Raw genomic sequence first — 15,746 nt, 5'->3', positions numbered from 1 at the left:
AGGTGCTGGGGATTGAACCCTGGACCTTTATTTTTTGCATGCTAAGCATGGGCTGTACTGCCTGATCTCTAGACCCTCCCCACCGCAACCCCCCCCTTTCCCACCGCCTCCATAGTACTCGATGAATCTCCTACCTAGATATCTATGCTTCCTTGGAATAGGGCCGTCGTTTTCTTCATCGGATTGATGCACGTCTGTGGATTCGTCTCGTTTCTCTCCACTGCGGTGGGTGGCATCGGGGCGTGGGGTGGGGTGGAGTGGCGTGGGCTGGGAACAGTTCTTCACGTGTAGAGGTGGAGCGGAGCGATGAGGATGGTGACTGTTTCCCCGAGTGCTCGCGCCGGGTGATGGAGGCCTGTGGTCTGACTTGGAAGAGGACTCGGGTGACCAGAACAGAGCCCGTGTGGGGTCGTTGTGGAGGGAGGAACTCCACCCCCCCCCCCAGCCCCAGCCAAGGCACTCGTACCTCATCGAGGGACGGTCGGCCGAAAACAAACGAAAGCTGTCAGAGGTTTGGGGGTGGGGGTGAAGGGGTGGGTGTGTGTGTCTGTGTGTCTGTGTGTCTGTGTGTCTGTGTGTCTGTGTCTGTGTGGTGTGTGTGGTGTGTGTGTGTGGTGTGTGTGTGGTGTGTGTGTGTCCCCGTTCCCCGTACCACGGTCTCTGGTCGAGGCCCCCCCGAGCGGAGAAACGCACGCCAGGCCGTCCGTGCTCCTGGTTGTCCGGCCGCGTGTCCCTGCCACCCAGAGATCCCGAACCGTCCCGCTCGCTCCCCTGCCATGTGCCATGTGCCACCTGCCTGTCGGCCGGGCGCTATTTTAGACCCTGCGAAGAAGTCGACCGGACGGACGGGCCGGGCCGAGCCGAGCCGAGCCGATCTGAGCCGAGCCCGTCCAGGCTGGGGTGGGTGGTGCTGGGTTCAGAGGAGTGGGGTACAAGCGGGAGGCGGGCGTCGATGGAGGGGAGGGGGAGGGGGAGGGGGAAGGGAGAGGAAAGGGGAGGGGAGGGGGAGCAGGGATGACGATGGTCTGGGGCTTGGCGTGTGGGGTGGGGGTGGGAGGGATGGTAGCCATCCTATGACTTTCTCTCCCTACCCCGCCTTTTGCAAGTCTGTTAGAGTGACAAGGTGGTGCTGGTTTCTGGCTGGTGCACACCATAGTGATTCTGTTCTTCTTTTTCCTGGTCTTTTTCAGGAACCCTCGTCCCGAGGGACTGAATCTAGTGCCCTGTGCTGCGCGGTACGACCTAGGGGTCGAATCTGCCAGGAGAGGACTTACAAGGATTTGGAGGATCCTGGAAAACTGCTACCATCCAGAATCCTACATGGATGTTCAAGATCTTGTGGATGGACGGACGGACGGAAGACGGATCGAATGGAGGCCCCGCCCCATCCCCTGGACCCCTTGGCCCAGGAGGATCGTGATGGGTCTGGAAAGGACTCTTCCGACGAGGGTCTCGGGATGGACTTTCTCGGTCTGCGGAAGGTGTTTCTGCACAAAGAGGAAGAGAGGGGCGTTCTCGGCCAGAGAGCCCGAACCGCCTCCTTTCAGGGATCCGCTCCAGTCAGGGTTGGGGTCGGGGTCAGAACGCAGCCACCGACAGCTCCCCTCCCTCGTCTTGGCTCTCCAACTTGGGAAACCCTCCTCCCTGCCCCCTCACCCATCTTCTCGTCAGCCGGCCTCCAGCTTCCCCGTGCCAACCACCTCTCTCATGCTGCCGGACTTTCCTCCTCCTTGGGCTGCCAGGAAGCTCTCCCGCTCCTCCACGTGCTTTGGCTTGGAATCCCTGACAAACACAAGCGGTGCTGGTGGGCGGGGCCGTGGGCGGTGGCAGAAGGACTCCCTTCATCTTATGGGAGCGATTTTTATCTCCATAGAGGTGGCGATTGAGAAAACACATAAAATCACTCAGAAGAATACCCATGTGTAGTATCCCTGACCTAGATCCGTGTCTGTCTGTCTGTCTGTCTGTCTGTCTGTCTGTCTGTCTGTCTCTCTCTCTCTCTCTCTCTCTCTCTCTCTCTCTCTCTCTCTCTCTCTCTGCCTCTCTCTCCATTTCGCTATTCTCTGTGTGTGTGTGTGCGCTGCGCGCGCATGCGTGTCTGTCTGTCTCCCTTGTCTCTCTTTCCTCTCCTCTCCCCTCCTCTCCTCTTCCCTGTTCTCCCCCCTTCCCCCTCACCCCTCCACTCCTCTCTTCTCCCCTCCACTCCTCTCCTCTCCCTCTTCTCCTCTCCCCTCGCCTCTTCTCATTTCCCCTCCCCTCCCCTCTTTTCCCTCCTCTCCTTTCCTGTCCTCTCCCCTTTTATCCCTCCTCTCCTCTGCTCTTTCTCTCTCTCTCTCTCTCTCTCTCTCTCTCTCTCTCCCCCTCCCTCTCTCCCTCTCCCCCCCCTTCACTTCCCTCCCTCCTCCCTACCCCCCCAACCCCTACCTTCACAGGGCCTCATAGATTGCAATCGGTTTCCATGAAATGTGATGAAGAGGGAATGAATTTTAGAATGATATCCCCATGCCATCGAATCCTTCTTCCCCAGGGATAGCGACTTATTTGTGGTCGTGTTTGTTTTTGTTTTTCTTGTTGTTGTTTTGGGGCACATCGAGGGCGCAGGAGGCGTTGGGAGTGAGGGTGATGTTTCTCTTTCTGTCTGTCTCCTCCTTAGGACGGATTTTAAGAGGAGGGAGGACTCACAGAAATCTACCATCTTGTCTCGTACTGCAGCTGTGTTTGAGCTTCCTATACGATCTGGGCGGAACACTCCCCACCCTCACCTCAAGCCGCCATTGCCGCCCCCTCAGCCCCCTGCACCCCCGTCCAGTCCCACACTTGGGGCGGTGGTTGGGCATGGGGGGATGTTGGCGGGGTGGTGGTTGGTGGGGGGTGGGGGGGTGGAGGAAACCAGAAAACAGACCACTGTGGCACGTGGGTGACTGGGGCTTCAGGGTGAAGGAGGATGAATAAAATGGCCGGAATTAGGCTAACGGATTGCTTCTTCTTTTTTTGGCGGGGGGGGAGGGGAGGATCATTAGGTCATTCATTCATTCATTCATTCACTCATTCATTTGCTGGGGGGGGTGTCATTCGGTTTCTTATGCTCGCCCTGAAAACGGTCAACTGTCCTGACTGACTGGTTGCTGCTCACGGTTCCAGGCCTGTTGTTGAAACTGGAAGCTCTCGATCTTACTGTTTCTACTGTATTTCACTCATTGAAAGTCATCATCATGCTGGGTCTCTGAGTCTTTCTCCGAGGAGAAGGTCGGTCACGGGACTAATGACCTGACAAAATAGCCTGAGTGACCAAGAAGGCCACACCTTGAGTGCTTATGAGATAACGAGATCTAACCACCAGCCTCTATAGAATGGGTCACCTGGAGGCATCGTGACACCATTCTGAGTCTTCTGATGAGAAAACGATTCTGTGGATGGTGATCGATGCCCGATTGTTTGAGCTATGGCTCTAGAACCACCCCACCCACTCCATCCCCAAGGTGGGTACACAGTTTTGAAGACGCTAGCCTGCTGTGAATCCCCTTTGCCCGGCAGAGTGATAAAATGGCCTCTTTGCTTCTAAGCTCCAAGACCTTGTCTCTGGATTCTTGGGCTCGTCGGGGATGGGGGCCGATCTTTTGGCAACAAGCGTGCTTCAGAAACAGCGGATGCCCGAGAAGGACACTCTGCCTCTCCCTCTTCTTCCGGGCCTGAAATGGGGAGGAAAAAAAAAATCGCTTCCCCTGGAAGCTGGAGTCCGGAGCCCGCCATCCGGAGGGACTTCTGGCTTGGCCTTCTCCTGGGGTGGGGGGGGGAGGGCACGACACTGCACGTGTTCTTTGTCAACTCCCTGTTTCTCTCTTCTCGAGTTATCTCTTTGGGACGGCTCCCACACTGGGTGAAAACAGACAGACAGGCTGGTATGTCTCCCTACCCCACCCTTCGCCCCCAAATGACTGATCTCCTGTCCCATCAGAATCACCACTTGTTTTCCAACGTGGCTTTCTTGGATCCTGGAGGACTTGTAAAGGAAAAGCCCAGCTGGGCTAACAAGCTAAAGTCACAAATCTAAGTGTGATAAGTGTCCGTTTACTGATCTAAGTTCTGCTGGGCTAACTCGTAAATCTGAAGTTTAGTGTCAGTTTACTGGGCTAACAAGCTAACTCGTAAATCCAAGCTCAACAAGTGTCAGTAACGTGATCTGTTCCAAATTGATAAGCTCCAGTGTACTGATCCTTTGCTTTTTGTTGTTTGAGTCTTATTGGCGAATAGACCCATATTTGTAATTAACCCTATGAAACCTCATGTGCACGTCTTGGAGGTGCTCAGAGCTTCGGAGCAGAAGCCCCTCTGAGCCCGCCGGCGTAATAAATCTGAGTACTCCAACCCTCAGAGTGGTGCTTGTTTCTTGGCTGGCCTGTCATTTCCGTAACAGACTGATATCAACTTAGAGCCAAGATGGGCGCAGAACTGAAGGAGCTTCTCGGCTGGCCTAAGAAGCCTGTCGTCGTGATGTGGGAGGCATTCTTTACGAGGGACCTATCTGATTAAGTGCTTGACCGCCTTTTGGACTTTGAACCAACTTGGAGATAGGAACTAGGATGAGAGGGCACCCGAAATAGCTCAGCAAACTCTTCTCCATCCTTAGAAGACAGACAGACAGACAGACAGACAGACAGACAGACAGACAGACAGACAGAGTGTGTGTGTGTGTGTGCGCAGCGCGCGCGCGCGTGTTTGTGCGCGTGCGGGGGTGTGGGAGAGGGAGGAGATGACGTCAGCGTACTGGACACTGTTTCAGTGACATGGGGAGTGCTGTCAACTAGGAAGGAACGTCATGTATTCTTCAGCCTTGTGTCTGTACAGGTGGGTACACTCAGGGTTCCAGAAAGGATGGGATATTCCTGGCAGTCGTCTACTGCCCTGGCATCGAGGGCTGGCTGGCTGGCTGGCTGGCTGTCATCCAAAGTGGAGGCTCTCGTGAAAGGGACGGAACCGAGTCCCGAGGAGATGCCTCCTTCACTGACTTTCATGCAAACACAGTGGACCACAGCCTCCGGAAAGAGGGTGGGTGGCACACGTGGCCCCAGTCTGTTCTGTCCATTCGGCAAATGGCCTGGGTTAGGGGAAACCCAGCATGGCGACCATCCGACAGGCCGACCCACCGACCCACGGACGTGCTCGGTTTCTCCCAGCTCCCTGGATGACCTCCCCCACCCACCCCCACCCCACCCGCATTCCTTCACCCACCGTGGTGTCTGGTGTCAGGGCACTTGGAAGATGACTCCCATTGTTCAATAGACAGGGGCAGGAAGATTCCTATAGGACCGCAAAAACAGTCAACTGGCCATACATACATACATACATACGTACAAACTTTTTGTCCCCAGAGGCCTCAGACCTCCTCTCTCTGGACCCGCTGAACCCCAGTAACTGGCCCCCATTCAACTGCCACATAGTAGGGGTCATCCAGACGTTCTTGGGATGGTAGGTATGACTTCCAAAGGGGTTGAAGCCTTCCTTCCCCCGCTGCAAGCCTGATGCCCTCAGCATGGCCAGGACACTGCTACAAACAAACAAACAAACAAACAAATAAACAAACAAACAAACACACACACACCACCACCACCACCACCACCACCACCACCAACAACAACAACGACAACAAAAGACAAACACATGCGTATGTGACTTGGGGACATACTTTCCGCAGCCTCCAGGGACGAAGGCACTCGCTTCACTGGGTAAATCCTACGAGGCTTCACTAAAGCGCTTGCCAACTTACTTCTCAGAAGGATCGATCTCTGCCCCCATCACCCGCCATCATCAGGCAAGGTCGTCAGAATCCATGGGAGGTATAGACTAGAAGAAGAAGTAGAGGAAGGAGGAGGAGGAGGTGGAGGAGGAGAATCAGTGACATGAGGTGTGTACGACTTCTTGTCTCCAAGAGGATTGAGTTTTAAATTTTTTTCTTTTCAGATACAAGGGAAAATAAACTTTTGTTTTTTCCCCTTCCTTTCCTTTTAGAGGCGGACACCCACATGGTAACTATCATACCTCTGTCAGCAGAATGGAACCCTTTCTCTTTTTCTCCCTCCCTGACCCTTCTGGGATTCAGAAATCCTCCGTGAGGATTTTTCTATTCTTGGCAGCAGAGTTATTAGCATCATTGACTTGGAGGCAAAAACTTAGGTTTCCATTAAACTGGGATAGACATGCATGGATAAGAGATACTAGTGCTACTCGTTTTCCTTAGGGTTCCCCTGTGTCTGTGGGGCGTGTGTGTGTGTGTGTGTGTGTGTGTGTGTGTGTGTGTGTGTGTGTGTGTGTGTGTGTGTGTGTGTGTGTGTCTGTGTCTGTGTCTGTGTCTGTCTGCCTGCCTGCCTGCCTGCCTGCCTGCCTGCCTGCCTGCCTGCCTGTTTATTGTAGGAACTCTCTGTCAATGGAAGTATAGTTGACTTACAATGTTGTGTTCATTTATGACGTACGGCATAGTGATTCACTTATTCACACACACACACACACACACACACACACACACACACGTATACTTTTTCAGGATAGGTTATTACAAGCTATTGAACATAGTTCCCTGTGCTAGACAGTAGGACCTACTTGTGTACCTAGTTTGTATAGGGTGGTTTATATCTGCTAATCCCAAACTCCTGATTTATCCCTCTGCCCTCCCCCGTTCCTCCACCCTACCCTGTCCCCTGTGTTAACCATCGGTTTCTTTTCCATGTCTGCGAGTCCAGTCTGTTTCTGGTTTGTAAATAGGTTCCTTGGAGTCTTTTTAAAATGGAGTTATTTATGTATGGATGGGTGTCTTGACTTACTTTCAGATCCCATCTAGAAGTGATGGCATAGGATATCTGTCTTTCTCTGGGTGACTGACATCACTAAAGCTACGGAACGCTTCACGTATGTGTGTGTGTCGTCCACGTTCAGGGGCCGTGCTGATCTTCTCTGGATGGTTCCCGTGTTAGTCGATGTGCTGTGGCAGCAAGCGCTTGCCTTAGGGTTTTTGTCTCAACCTGAAAGCCGGCCCGGAGACTGAAAGTCTTCTAGTTGCCTCCACTATCTGCCTAGGACCATCTCCACGAACGTTTCCCATTTTCTCTCACCCTTTTGTCTTGGCATCATTGAGTACTAAAATGCTCCGTCTCCTGAAGCCCTGCAGACTGAAGCTGGGCAACGGGAGGTAAACGTCAGAGAAATGGCCACAACAGCTCCTGTGGAAACCATCCTAGGGCCTGTTTTTGGAGGAGCCGCTCAGAGAGTTGAGCCGAACACCCCAGGACATCATCAGAGGCATTTCATACTGCTCGAGCCGTTTCGATGACCCCGATGTGTGGAAATCTCCTACCAGACTGACCCCCTACTCCCGGCCCTGAATCTGGTTTCTCATCTGCTCCAATGATTAACCTTTGTGCTGTACTTTGGTTTTCCACACAAGTGCCTCTTAGGCGATACCTGACTGCTTGCTCCCTAGGCCTAGCTTCAGAAGCCCATCGACACCACCGCCTCCTGAGACGAGATACTACAACTGTTTCCTTGAACAGACCTGTTCTCAGAACTAAGAAACTGGGTCCATGAAACGCAGGCCCTCTAGGAAACTATTCCCTCCCTCCTGCCCCCACACCACACGCACGCATGCACGCTCAGACGCACGCACGCACCCACGCACGCATGGACGCACACGCACAGTCAACAGCCCAGCTTTTAATGTGTAAAACTTCCAGGGAAGTTACAGAATAGGGAAATGTTGGGGTCCAGAGTAGGCTGCCCCAAAATGTGCCCGATGGACTATGCTGAATGAAAGGGACTTCACAACTGGCCAAGGGGGAGGGTATAGGTCAGTGGTAGAGTGTGTGCTTAGCAAGCAAGCACAAGGTCCTGGGTTTAATCCCCAGTACCTCCGGTCAAAAATAAATACATAAAATCGAATTCCTCTCCCCGCCCCCCCCCAAAAGTATACACTGCTGTATGTCAACTCTGTCTCAATAAAACTGGAAGAAAAAAAGGAAAAAAAAAATGATTTAACAAAAGAAAGAAACAAACAAACAAAGAACTGCCCGAGGCAAGAGGAACACTCTGGCCCTCCTTTCTGCCTCCCTGGAAGCAGGGGAAAAAGAATTTTGTTTTTTTAAAGTCTCCCATCCCAGAGGAATCTATCAAGTCAGAGGTCTGCTTCCATGCCCTTCCATGATTCTCAAACGGTGTAGTGGGGTTTACCCAGATTAGGAAAAGGAGGGGACTCCTTTGGCCTGAGACCAGGCGAGATTCTCCCCCTCCCTCCCGCCTCCCTCCGTGCAGTTGGGACGGGGTGGCCTAAGGGTGGGGAAATTGAAACCAAAGAACAAAAGCCGTTCAACAGAGAGGAGCCGGAGGCCAAGTCAAAGGCTCTGACCTGAGCACAGAGCTTTCTGCATTTGAATGAAGCGATTGAACGAGGCCCTGCCGAATGGATCCTCCTGACGTCCCCGCCCCCGCTTCCAGGAGACAGTCAGTCGATTTGGGACCGATCGGTGGAGAAGGCCTGGGAGGCGGCGGCGGCGGCGGCGGCGGCGGCGGCGGCGGCGGCGGCGGCAGAAGCGGCGGCGGGGGCGGCGGCGGAAGCAGCGGCGGGGGCGGGGGGTGGTGGTGCGCGGGCGGGGGCGGGACCAACGGTCGCTCCAACTCTGCCTGCCTGCCTGCCTGCGGGGCTGAGGCCTGAGGGCCACGCTGGTTCCTGCCACTCAGGGAAACTTCTGCGGGTGTTGCCGAAAGATCGCCCTCCCCCACCCCGTCCCTGACGAGCCAAATAACCCAGAGACAGGGTCTTAGAGTTTAGAAGAAAAGAGGCAGCTTGATTGCTTTGCTGGGCAAAGGGGACTCACAGCAGGCTAGTGCCCTCCAAACTGTGAACCCGTCTTGGGGTTGGGGTTTCATGCTTCTGTGGACGAACAGGTTGGAGCATGAAAGGGAATCACAACAGGCGGGAGCACAAAAGGTGCTCATGATAACAAGGGTCTCTGATGAAACTTCCTCCTAAATCTGGATGAGTGTCTGGTAACATGGGACCTCCTGGTGGTCTAGTAGGTCATCAGCCCGTGACCTTCTTTATCTGGTCAGACTCACCTGGTGGCACCAGCGCCACGGAGGAACTCGGGGTGGGGGGTGGGGGGTGGGAGGGGGCTGGTCGTTCTCCTGAGCTTATCCTCCCGTGACTCCCTTCCTGGGGAAAGACTCAGACGCCAAACATGATTGTCAAGTTGAACGATCAGAGGAAGGTCAAATCAAACAGTTAGAATCGACAACTTTAGCTGTTTTTAACAGTGGGCCTGGAGCTGGGAGCGGTGTCTGGTCAGTCGAGTTTGCTGATCGTTCTAAAAGCAAGCAGTAAGCATAAAGCCAAAAATTGGCTTAGCCTAAGTGCGGCCACTTCATGATTCCTCCTTCACTGGGGGCTGAGGCGTGGGGGAGGGCGGGGGTGGGGGACAGGACTGAGGTGGCGGCGAACTTCTCCGTGAATGCTCGGAGCCGAACTGCTCTCTGGGCCGAGGTCTGAAAAAGGCCTGAGTCTCAGCTATGACAGATTCTCTCTCTTTCTGGGCACATGGACTGACTCGCCCCGCATCCTCCCATCCTGTCAGACCCTTTGGACACACACCTCCACCTGAAGAGTTCTTTGGCCTCGTCCAGAAAAAACAAACACACGCACGAACAAAACCAAACGAGCACACAGAAACCCTGCTGATCTCCTTGGACCCCATTCACTTCGGAGAGTCCCTCTCGTAGAAATCCCCTCTGCTCGATGATTTCACCACAGCCGCCTCCCTTTCTCCGGCACAGTGACCCCCCCACCCCCACCCCTGCGTGGGCCCTGTCCCTCTACCTATCAAAAACCAAACCCCAGGAGAAAAGAAAATCAGAATGCTGTTTTGAGCCACTGGATCTGTGAAAGGAACCAAACAGAAAGCTGAAATAACCAAACCAGCAGAACACCAAAAGCGAACAGACAGATACCCCAGAAAGAAGGGCACGCCGACTCTTGCCCCTTTCCTTCCTGGAATCAGGACATAACATAGATCTACACCCCACCCCCCCACCCCACCCTCCCCAGATGTCTTCTTTATGCCGGAACGAGAGTGACGTTCTTATTGTCAACGGTGCTGTTATGGAAATGACAGGCCAGCCAAGAAACAAGCACCACTCGGAGGGTTGGAGTACTCAGATTTATTACGCCGGCGGGCTCAGAGGGGCTTCTGCTCCTAAGCCTTGAGCACCTCCAAGACGTGCACATGAGGTTTTATAGGGTTAAGTACCAGCTTGGGGTATTCGGCCAATAGGCACGCAATAGCTTTAGCAACATCATTATCACGAAAGTAGAGGCAGTGAGGCAGCAAACCAACATTTCAAGGCCAGATATGTCTCTTTGAAAATCCAGCTGGCTAGCAAAATATGAACAGGGAATCAGCAAACCGGCACTTATTAATTTAGATTTACGAGTTAGCCCAGCAGAACTCAGATCAGTAATCCGACACTTGTTACACTTAGATTTGCGACTTAGCTTGTTAGCCCAGCTGGGCTTTTCCTTCACAGTGTAAAGCGGAGAAGGAGAGAATTCTGTACAAACAGACCTCGATGAAAAGAATCCTCACCCTCTTTTAGGCCCCCACCTCAACACACGTGCGCGCACACGCGCGCACACACACACACACACACACACACACATACACACATGCATGCACGCACGCGCGCGCGCGTATAGTTACTCCTGTTCTCTCTCTTTCTCTCTCCCTCTTCCTTTCTTACTGATTTTTTAAAAATGTTTACTGATAACACAGAAAAAAATTGCTTAAATCTTGTCCAGGAATGATATTCATTTTTGAAAACATGATATATATTGTAAAGGATTTGGGCTCCCTTAGAAAAATCCCAGTCCAGGCACGATTGTATAGCACCTCCTTTCACTTTCAAGTGTCTCATTTCAGACAATAAAGTAGCCAGTCATCTTCCTTATGCATGACCTTTGTAACTGGCACAAGTCAAACGGCACAAAATTCAGACCCAATCTCCTGATCCATATGATTCTCATATTCTTTTTTTTTTTTTTTTTTTTAGCGAGTCCAGAAGCTATGGGTCTGTGCCAACCACCCGTGGCTGTTCACTATCCAGCATTTCTTCCATTATCTTTATGTTGTCCTGTTTCTTGGAAGTATTAGTGCAGCTACTTTTCCCGATGGTCTGTCTCTGTCTCTGTCTCTCACTCTTTTCTCCTTCTTTTTTTTGGGGGGGGGGAGGAGGGGGATGGGTTTGATTAGGTTATTTATTTATTTTAATGGTGGTTCTGGGGATTGAACCCAGGGCATCATGCATGCTAAGCAGGCACTCTAACAATGATCTATATCCTTCTCTACACCGCCCCCCCGACCCTCCAGCACCCCCCCCCCGTCCCCGGCCAGGGCCTGTCTTTGCTCAACCCAATAGAAAAGCATTTATGTTTTGCCAGTTTCCTGGGTCCTTCTTTGTTTCATAAAACTGAGAAGAAATACACGTGGAAGTTCTCTCCTATGAATTGAACAGACTGAAGATCCTTTAAATAACCAAATGAGGTGGAAGTGCAGAGAGTACCATACGGGAACACACCGAGGCACATCGTCATCAAATTGACCAAAATTAAGGATAAGGAGAAAATATTAAAATGAACGAGAGAAAAGCAACAAATAACATACAAGGGAACTCCCGTAAGGTTATCAGCTGATTTTTCAGCAGAAACTCTACAGGCCAGAAGTGGGTGGCACAACATACTTAAAGTGATGAAAGGGGAAAACTGACAGGTAAGAATACTCTATTCAGCAAGGCTCTCGTTCAGATTTGAGGGAGAAATCAAAAGCTTCACAGATAAACAAAAGCTACAAGATTTCAGCACCATCAAGCCGGCTTTACAAGGAATGATAAAGGATGGTCTCAAGTCATCAAATCCTAAGGAAAGAGACCAAAAAGATGACAGAGAAAGGGAGGGGGGGAGAGAGGGAGAGAGAGAGAGGGGGAGAGAGGGGGGGGAGAGAGAGAGAGAGAGAGAGAGAGAGAGAGAGAGAGAGAGAGAGAGAGAAAGAGAGAGAGAGAGAGAGGGAGGGAGGGAGGGAGAGGAGACCTTCGAAAGATTGCTTTGCCTGTTTAGGGTCTTCCGTTGTTCCTTAAAAATTTTGAAATTGTTTGTTCTAGTTCTGTGAGGAATGTCGTGAGTATTTTGACAGGGGTTGCATGGAACCTGCGGATTGCTTTGGATAGTGTGGCCATGTTGATAGTATTGATTCTTCCAATGCAAGAGCACAAGGCATCTTTCCATTTCTTTGTGTCATTTCAGATTCTGGAGTATAGATAACCTCCTCGATTAAGTTTATTTTTTGGCATTTTACTGTTTTTGACTCAATGGAAGTGTTTATCCCAGTTATAAAATTCTGGTTTTTAAAGTGGAGGGGGAAAAAAAAAAAGGAAAGGAAGGGCCACAAATGGCAAAATATCCTTCTTTCTCATGGGTGAATTGTATTCCATTACGTGTGTGTATGTGTGTGTGTGTGTGTGTGTGTGTGTGTGTGTGTGTGTGTGTGTCCCCTCTTCTTTATCTATTCAAATATTGATGTGCACTTAGGATGCTTCCGTATCTTGGCAATCATAAATGATGTTGCTGTTAATAGCAGGGTGTGTGTATCTTTTTGAATTCATTCTTCTTTTGTGGTTGGCTTTATTCCTTTGATAAGTATGTAAGTTTAAAAAGCTAAAGCTCTAAACCTTCCTGGAAACAATGAACAGTACATATATATGTAAATTAAAAATATATGTGCAGTAAAAACATTTTAAAAAAATAAATAAATAAAAAAGAACGAAAGACAAGGAAATTAGCTATCAAGCCGTGAAAGACATGGAAGAAACTTAAAAGACATCTTACTAAATCAAAGAAACCGGTCTGAAAATTGTTACCAACTGTACAATTCCAACCAAATGACATCCTGGAAAAGGCAAAGCTCTAGAAACAATCAAAAGATCATGGTATCCAGGGGTTTGGGGAGAGGGAGGGAAGGAGGAATGAACAGATGCAGCGTGAGGGATTTTTAAGGCGATGAAATTATTCTGTAGGATACCATAGTGGTGGCTACATGTCATTGTACATTTGTCAAAACCCATAGAACGTACAACCTCAAGAGTGAACCGTCCTGTAAACTATGGACTTTGATGGATAATAACGTGTCCATGTCGGATCATCAGTTTTACCAAATAGGCCACACCGATGAGAGATGTTGAGGGGAGTGGAGGATATATGTGTGGGTGGGGAGGGCTATGTGAGAACTCTCTGTATTTTCTGCTCAATTCTGCTGTGAGCCTGAAACTGCTCTAGGAAATAAAGTCTATTAATCAAAAACAAAAACAGAAACAAAAACAAAACACCCAAATGAGGTGAACCAGGATTCAGTCATCCAAAATGGAGCTGGACGGCCAGTGGGAGGAACTTTGTTGCAGACATAGTCCTGTTTCAGGGAGGGGGACGTTGTCCCCTCCCTCTACACATCTTGAGTTCTCTGGGCTTGACTGATCCAAAAATGGACCCCAGACGGATCGTTGAGCAGGAGCGACAGGGAACCTACTGTCTTTCATTCAAGCACTCATGTGTCCCCGAAGCAGGCAGCTTTTCTCCGTTTTAGGACAAGAAATCAGCCCTTTGTGCGAAATGGGCCGGGCTGAGAGCCTTTGGTTTTGGGTGACCCGTCCGTGAAGAATCGAGACGGAGTTTGGGTTTTGGGGAGGGGGGGAAGCCCCTGAAAGAAGTCACGAGGTTGGTTGGTTTCTCTAGGCTTCCGGGGCCTGAAGGCTCTCAGTGGGTGATCAGGGTGTTTTCCTAAGTCCAGATGCAGGGAGGGCACCCTCCACGGAAGTGATCGATTTCCCGCTTTCAGGGAGACAGAAAGAAGAGTCTGAGGGTCCCTCTTGCGTCTGCTGGCCCCTCGGCTTCTTCGGTCACTCTCATTTCTAACCCATCCGTGTGCCACGGAGGCACATACATGTTTGGGGTGGCCTCCCCTGGGTCCCGACACCGGCATCAATGGGGGGAGGGGGGGCATGAGTGGTCAGAACTGTATCAAGCTCAAGGGCACCACCAACCGGTTTCAAAAACAAATCTGCCAGCAGCTGCTAGCCGCAGCCTGGTCGTTTCAAAGTTCCCGCCTTGCTCTTGTGGTGTGTTTTCTTTCGTTTCCCCTTCTCCACTTGCCCCGTGGGGTAGTCTGATGACACACACTTCCAGTGCTTCTTTCTTGCATCTGTGTCTCCTGGGCTGCAGTCCTAAGAGCCCCCCCCCCCCCATCGCCCCCGCCCCCCCCCAATCAACTCGTTTCTTTACCCTCCACCAGGTCTCCTGGCTTGGAAATCTCGGCTCACAGCATGTGTCTCGTGTCCTCTCTGAATTCACGGGCCCAGCCATCCACCCTAAGGAGACGGAGGGAGGGAAGGAAGGTTTTGACCTGGCGACCTTCCTTGCCGGCATCCTCCGGATTTGGGACCCTTCAGTGCGCCACCTGCCACCCGCCATACCACTCTCACCCTGAGGCCTAGCCCTCGGGGCTCCGTCCACGCGGAAACCTGAACGCGGACGGACCTGGACGGTGGGCGGGGTGGGGGTGGGGGTGTGGAGGGGCTTGCTTCATCACTGCCGGAACCGTGGAGGCGACCGGGACAGACGCGTCCTTCAAGAGGTGAAGGGACACGTAGCCCGGGCTAGGTCCGTGCCACAGCATGTGATTTGGCTCTAAAAAGGAAACCAGGGACCCGTGGAGCCGAGAGACCTGTGGGAGACAGGCGGGGCCGTTTCTGCGTGCCCCTGACTCCCTGAAAGAAGCCAATCTGAAAAGGTGGCATCCTGTAGGGTACCGGCTCTGGATGACATTCATTCTCAAAAGGGCAAAAGCCCCAGAGAGGGTGAAAAGATGAGTGGGGTCGGGGGTGGTGGTGGTGAAGGTTGTCTGTGTGGGTGTGTGTGTGTGCGGGTGTGTGTGTGTTGTGGCGGGGGGTTGTTGATGAATAGGTGGAGCACAGGGGACTTTTAAGCAGCGAAACTCTCCGGTAGGTAGGTCCACGATGGGATGAAAACCAACGTGTTGGATATGGCAATACCTAAGATGGGGTGAACTGAAAGAACCCTTCTGGGTGTCCCGCCCCTCAGCCGAAGTTTAAAGTCCTTCCTAAAGCCAGAAGGTAAAGACACACGAGAGCAATCTGAGGGGCCATCGCTGAGGAGTAACAGCGAGGCCAGTGAATCCAGTGAAAGACTGACTGACGTGGGGGCCTGGGTCCCTCGGCTCGACCCCCTTCCCCGGGAAACCGAAGCCTTCGACGCAGGGATGCGCTTTGACACGCTTCTGTCTCATCGGAGAAGGCTTCTTCTGCCTGGCATTGCGTGACGGGGCCGAGAAACCCGTCCTCTCCTCCTCTGCGTGAGGTAGCGGTCGCTCCCGCCTTTGCGCAGCGTTGAAGAAAGCTACCAGAAACACGGTTCTGCGTTTCTCTCGATACCGTGGGCGAGCGTCACGGCTTTTCCTTGCGTTCCACCATGCAGTCAGATAGCATTCTCAAAACTAAGCGTGCCATGCAAATTTTCCTTTTCCTTTTTTAAAGTGACTGTCAAGAACTTAGGCAGCATCGAGTGAAAACGTTGGGCACCTTCATCTCTTGGTTTGTATGGAGCCAGCTAGGTCATCAGACCCACGTCACCATGATTTCTGAATTCTAAG

The 15,746-nt window shown here is 51.9% G+C and overlaps 2 long non-coding RNA genes and 1 other non-coding gene across 3 annotated transcripts; 1 reads left to right on the top strand and 2 right to left on the bottom strand.

Annotated features, from left to right (window-relative positions):
• LOC141576521 (uncharacterized) lies at positions 1–2,967 on the top strand. The gene is made up of 2 exons (XR_012504950.1): positions 1–900; positions 1,191–2,967. It is a non-coding gene; the product is annotated as an uncharacterized LOC141576521 (long non-coding RNA).
• A 2,370-nt stretch (positions 2,968–5,337) lies between these two features.
• On the bottom strand, positions 5,338–8,578 carry LOC141576520 (uncharacterized). Its single transcript, XR_012504949.1, has 3 exons — positions 8,390–8,578; positions 5,684–5,841; positions 5,338–5,545 (listed from the first exon to the last, which is right to left on the bottom strand). It is a non-coding gene; the product is annotated as an uncharacterized LOC141576520 (long non-coding RNA).
• On the bottom strand, positions 6,881–6,989 carry LOC141576522 (U6 spliceosomal RNA). Its single transcript, XR_012504951.1, has one exon. It is a non-coding gene; the product is annotated as a U6 spliceosomal RNA (small nuclear RNA).
• Positions 8,579–15,746: the final 7,168 nt, after the last annotated feature.

The sequence above is a fragment of the Camelus bactrianus genome, unplaced genomic scaffold, assembly GCF_048773025.1.
Source record: "Camelus bactrianus isolate YW-2024 breed Bactrian camel unplaced genomic scaffold, ASM4877302v1 HiC_scaffold_117, whole genome shotgun sequence".
NCBI classification, from domain to species: Eukaryota; Metazoa; Chordata; class Mammalia; order Artiodactyla; family Camelidae; genus Camelus; species Camelus bactrianus.
This window is presented reverse-complemented; position numbering and strand designations above follow the sequence as displayed.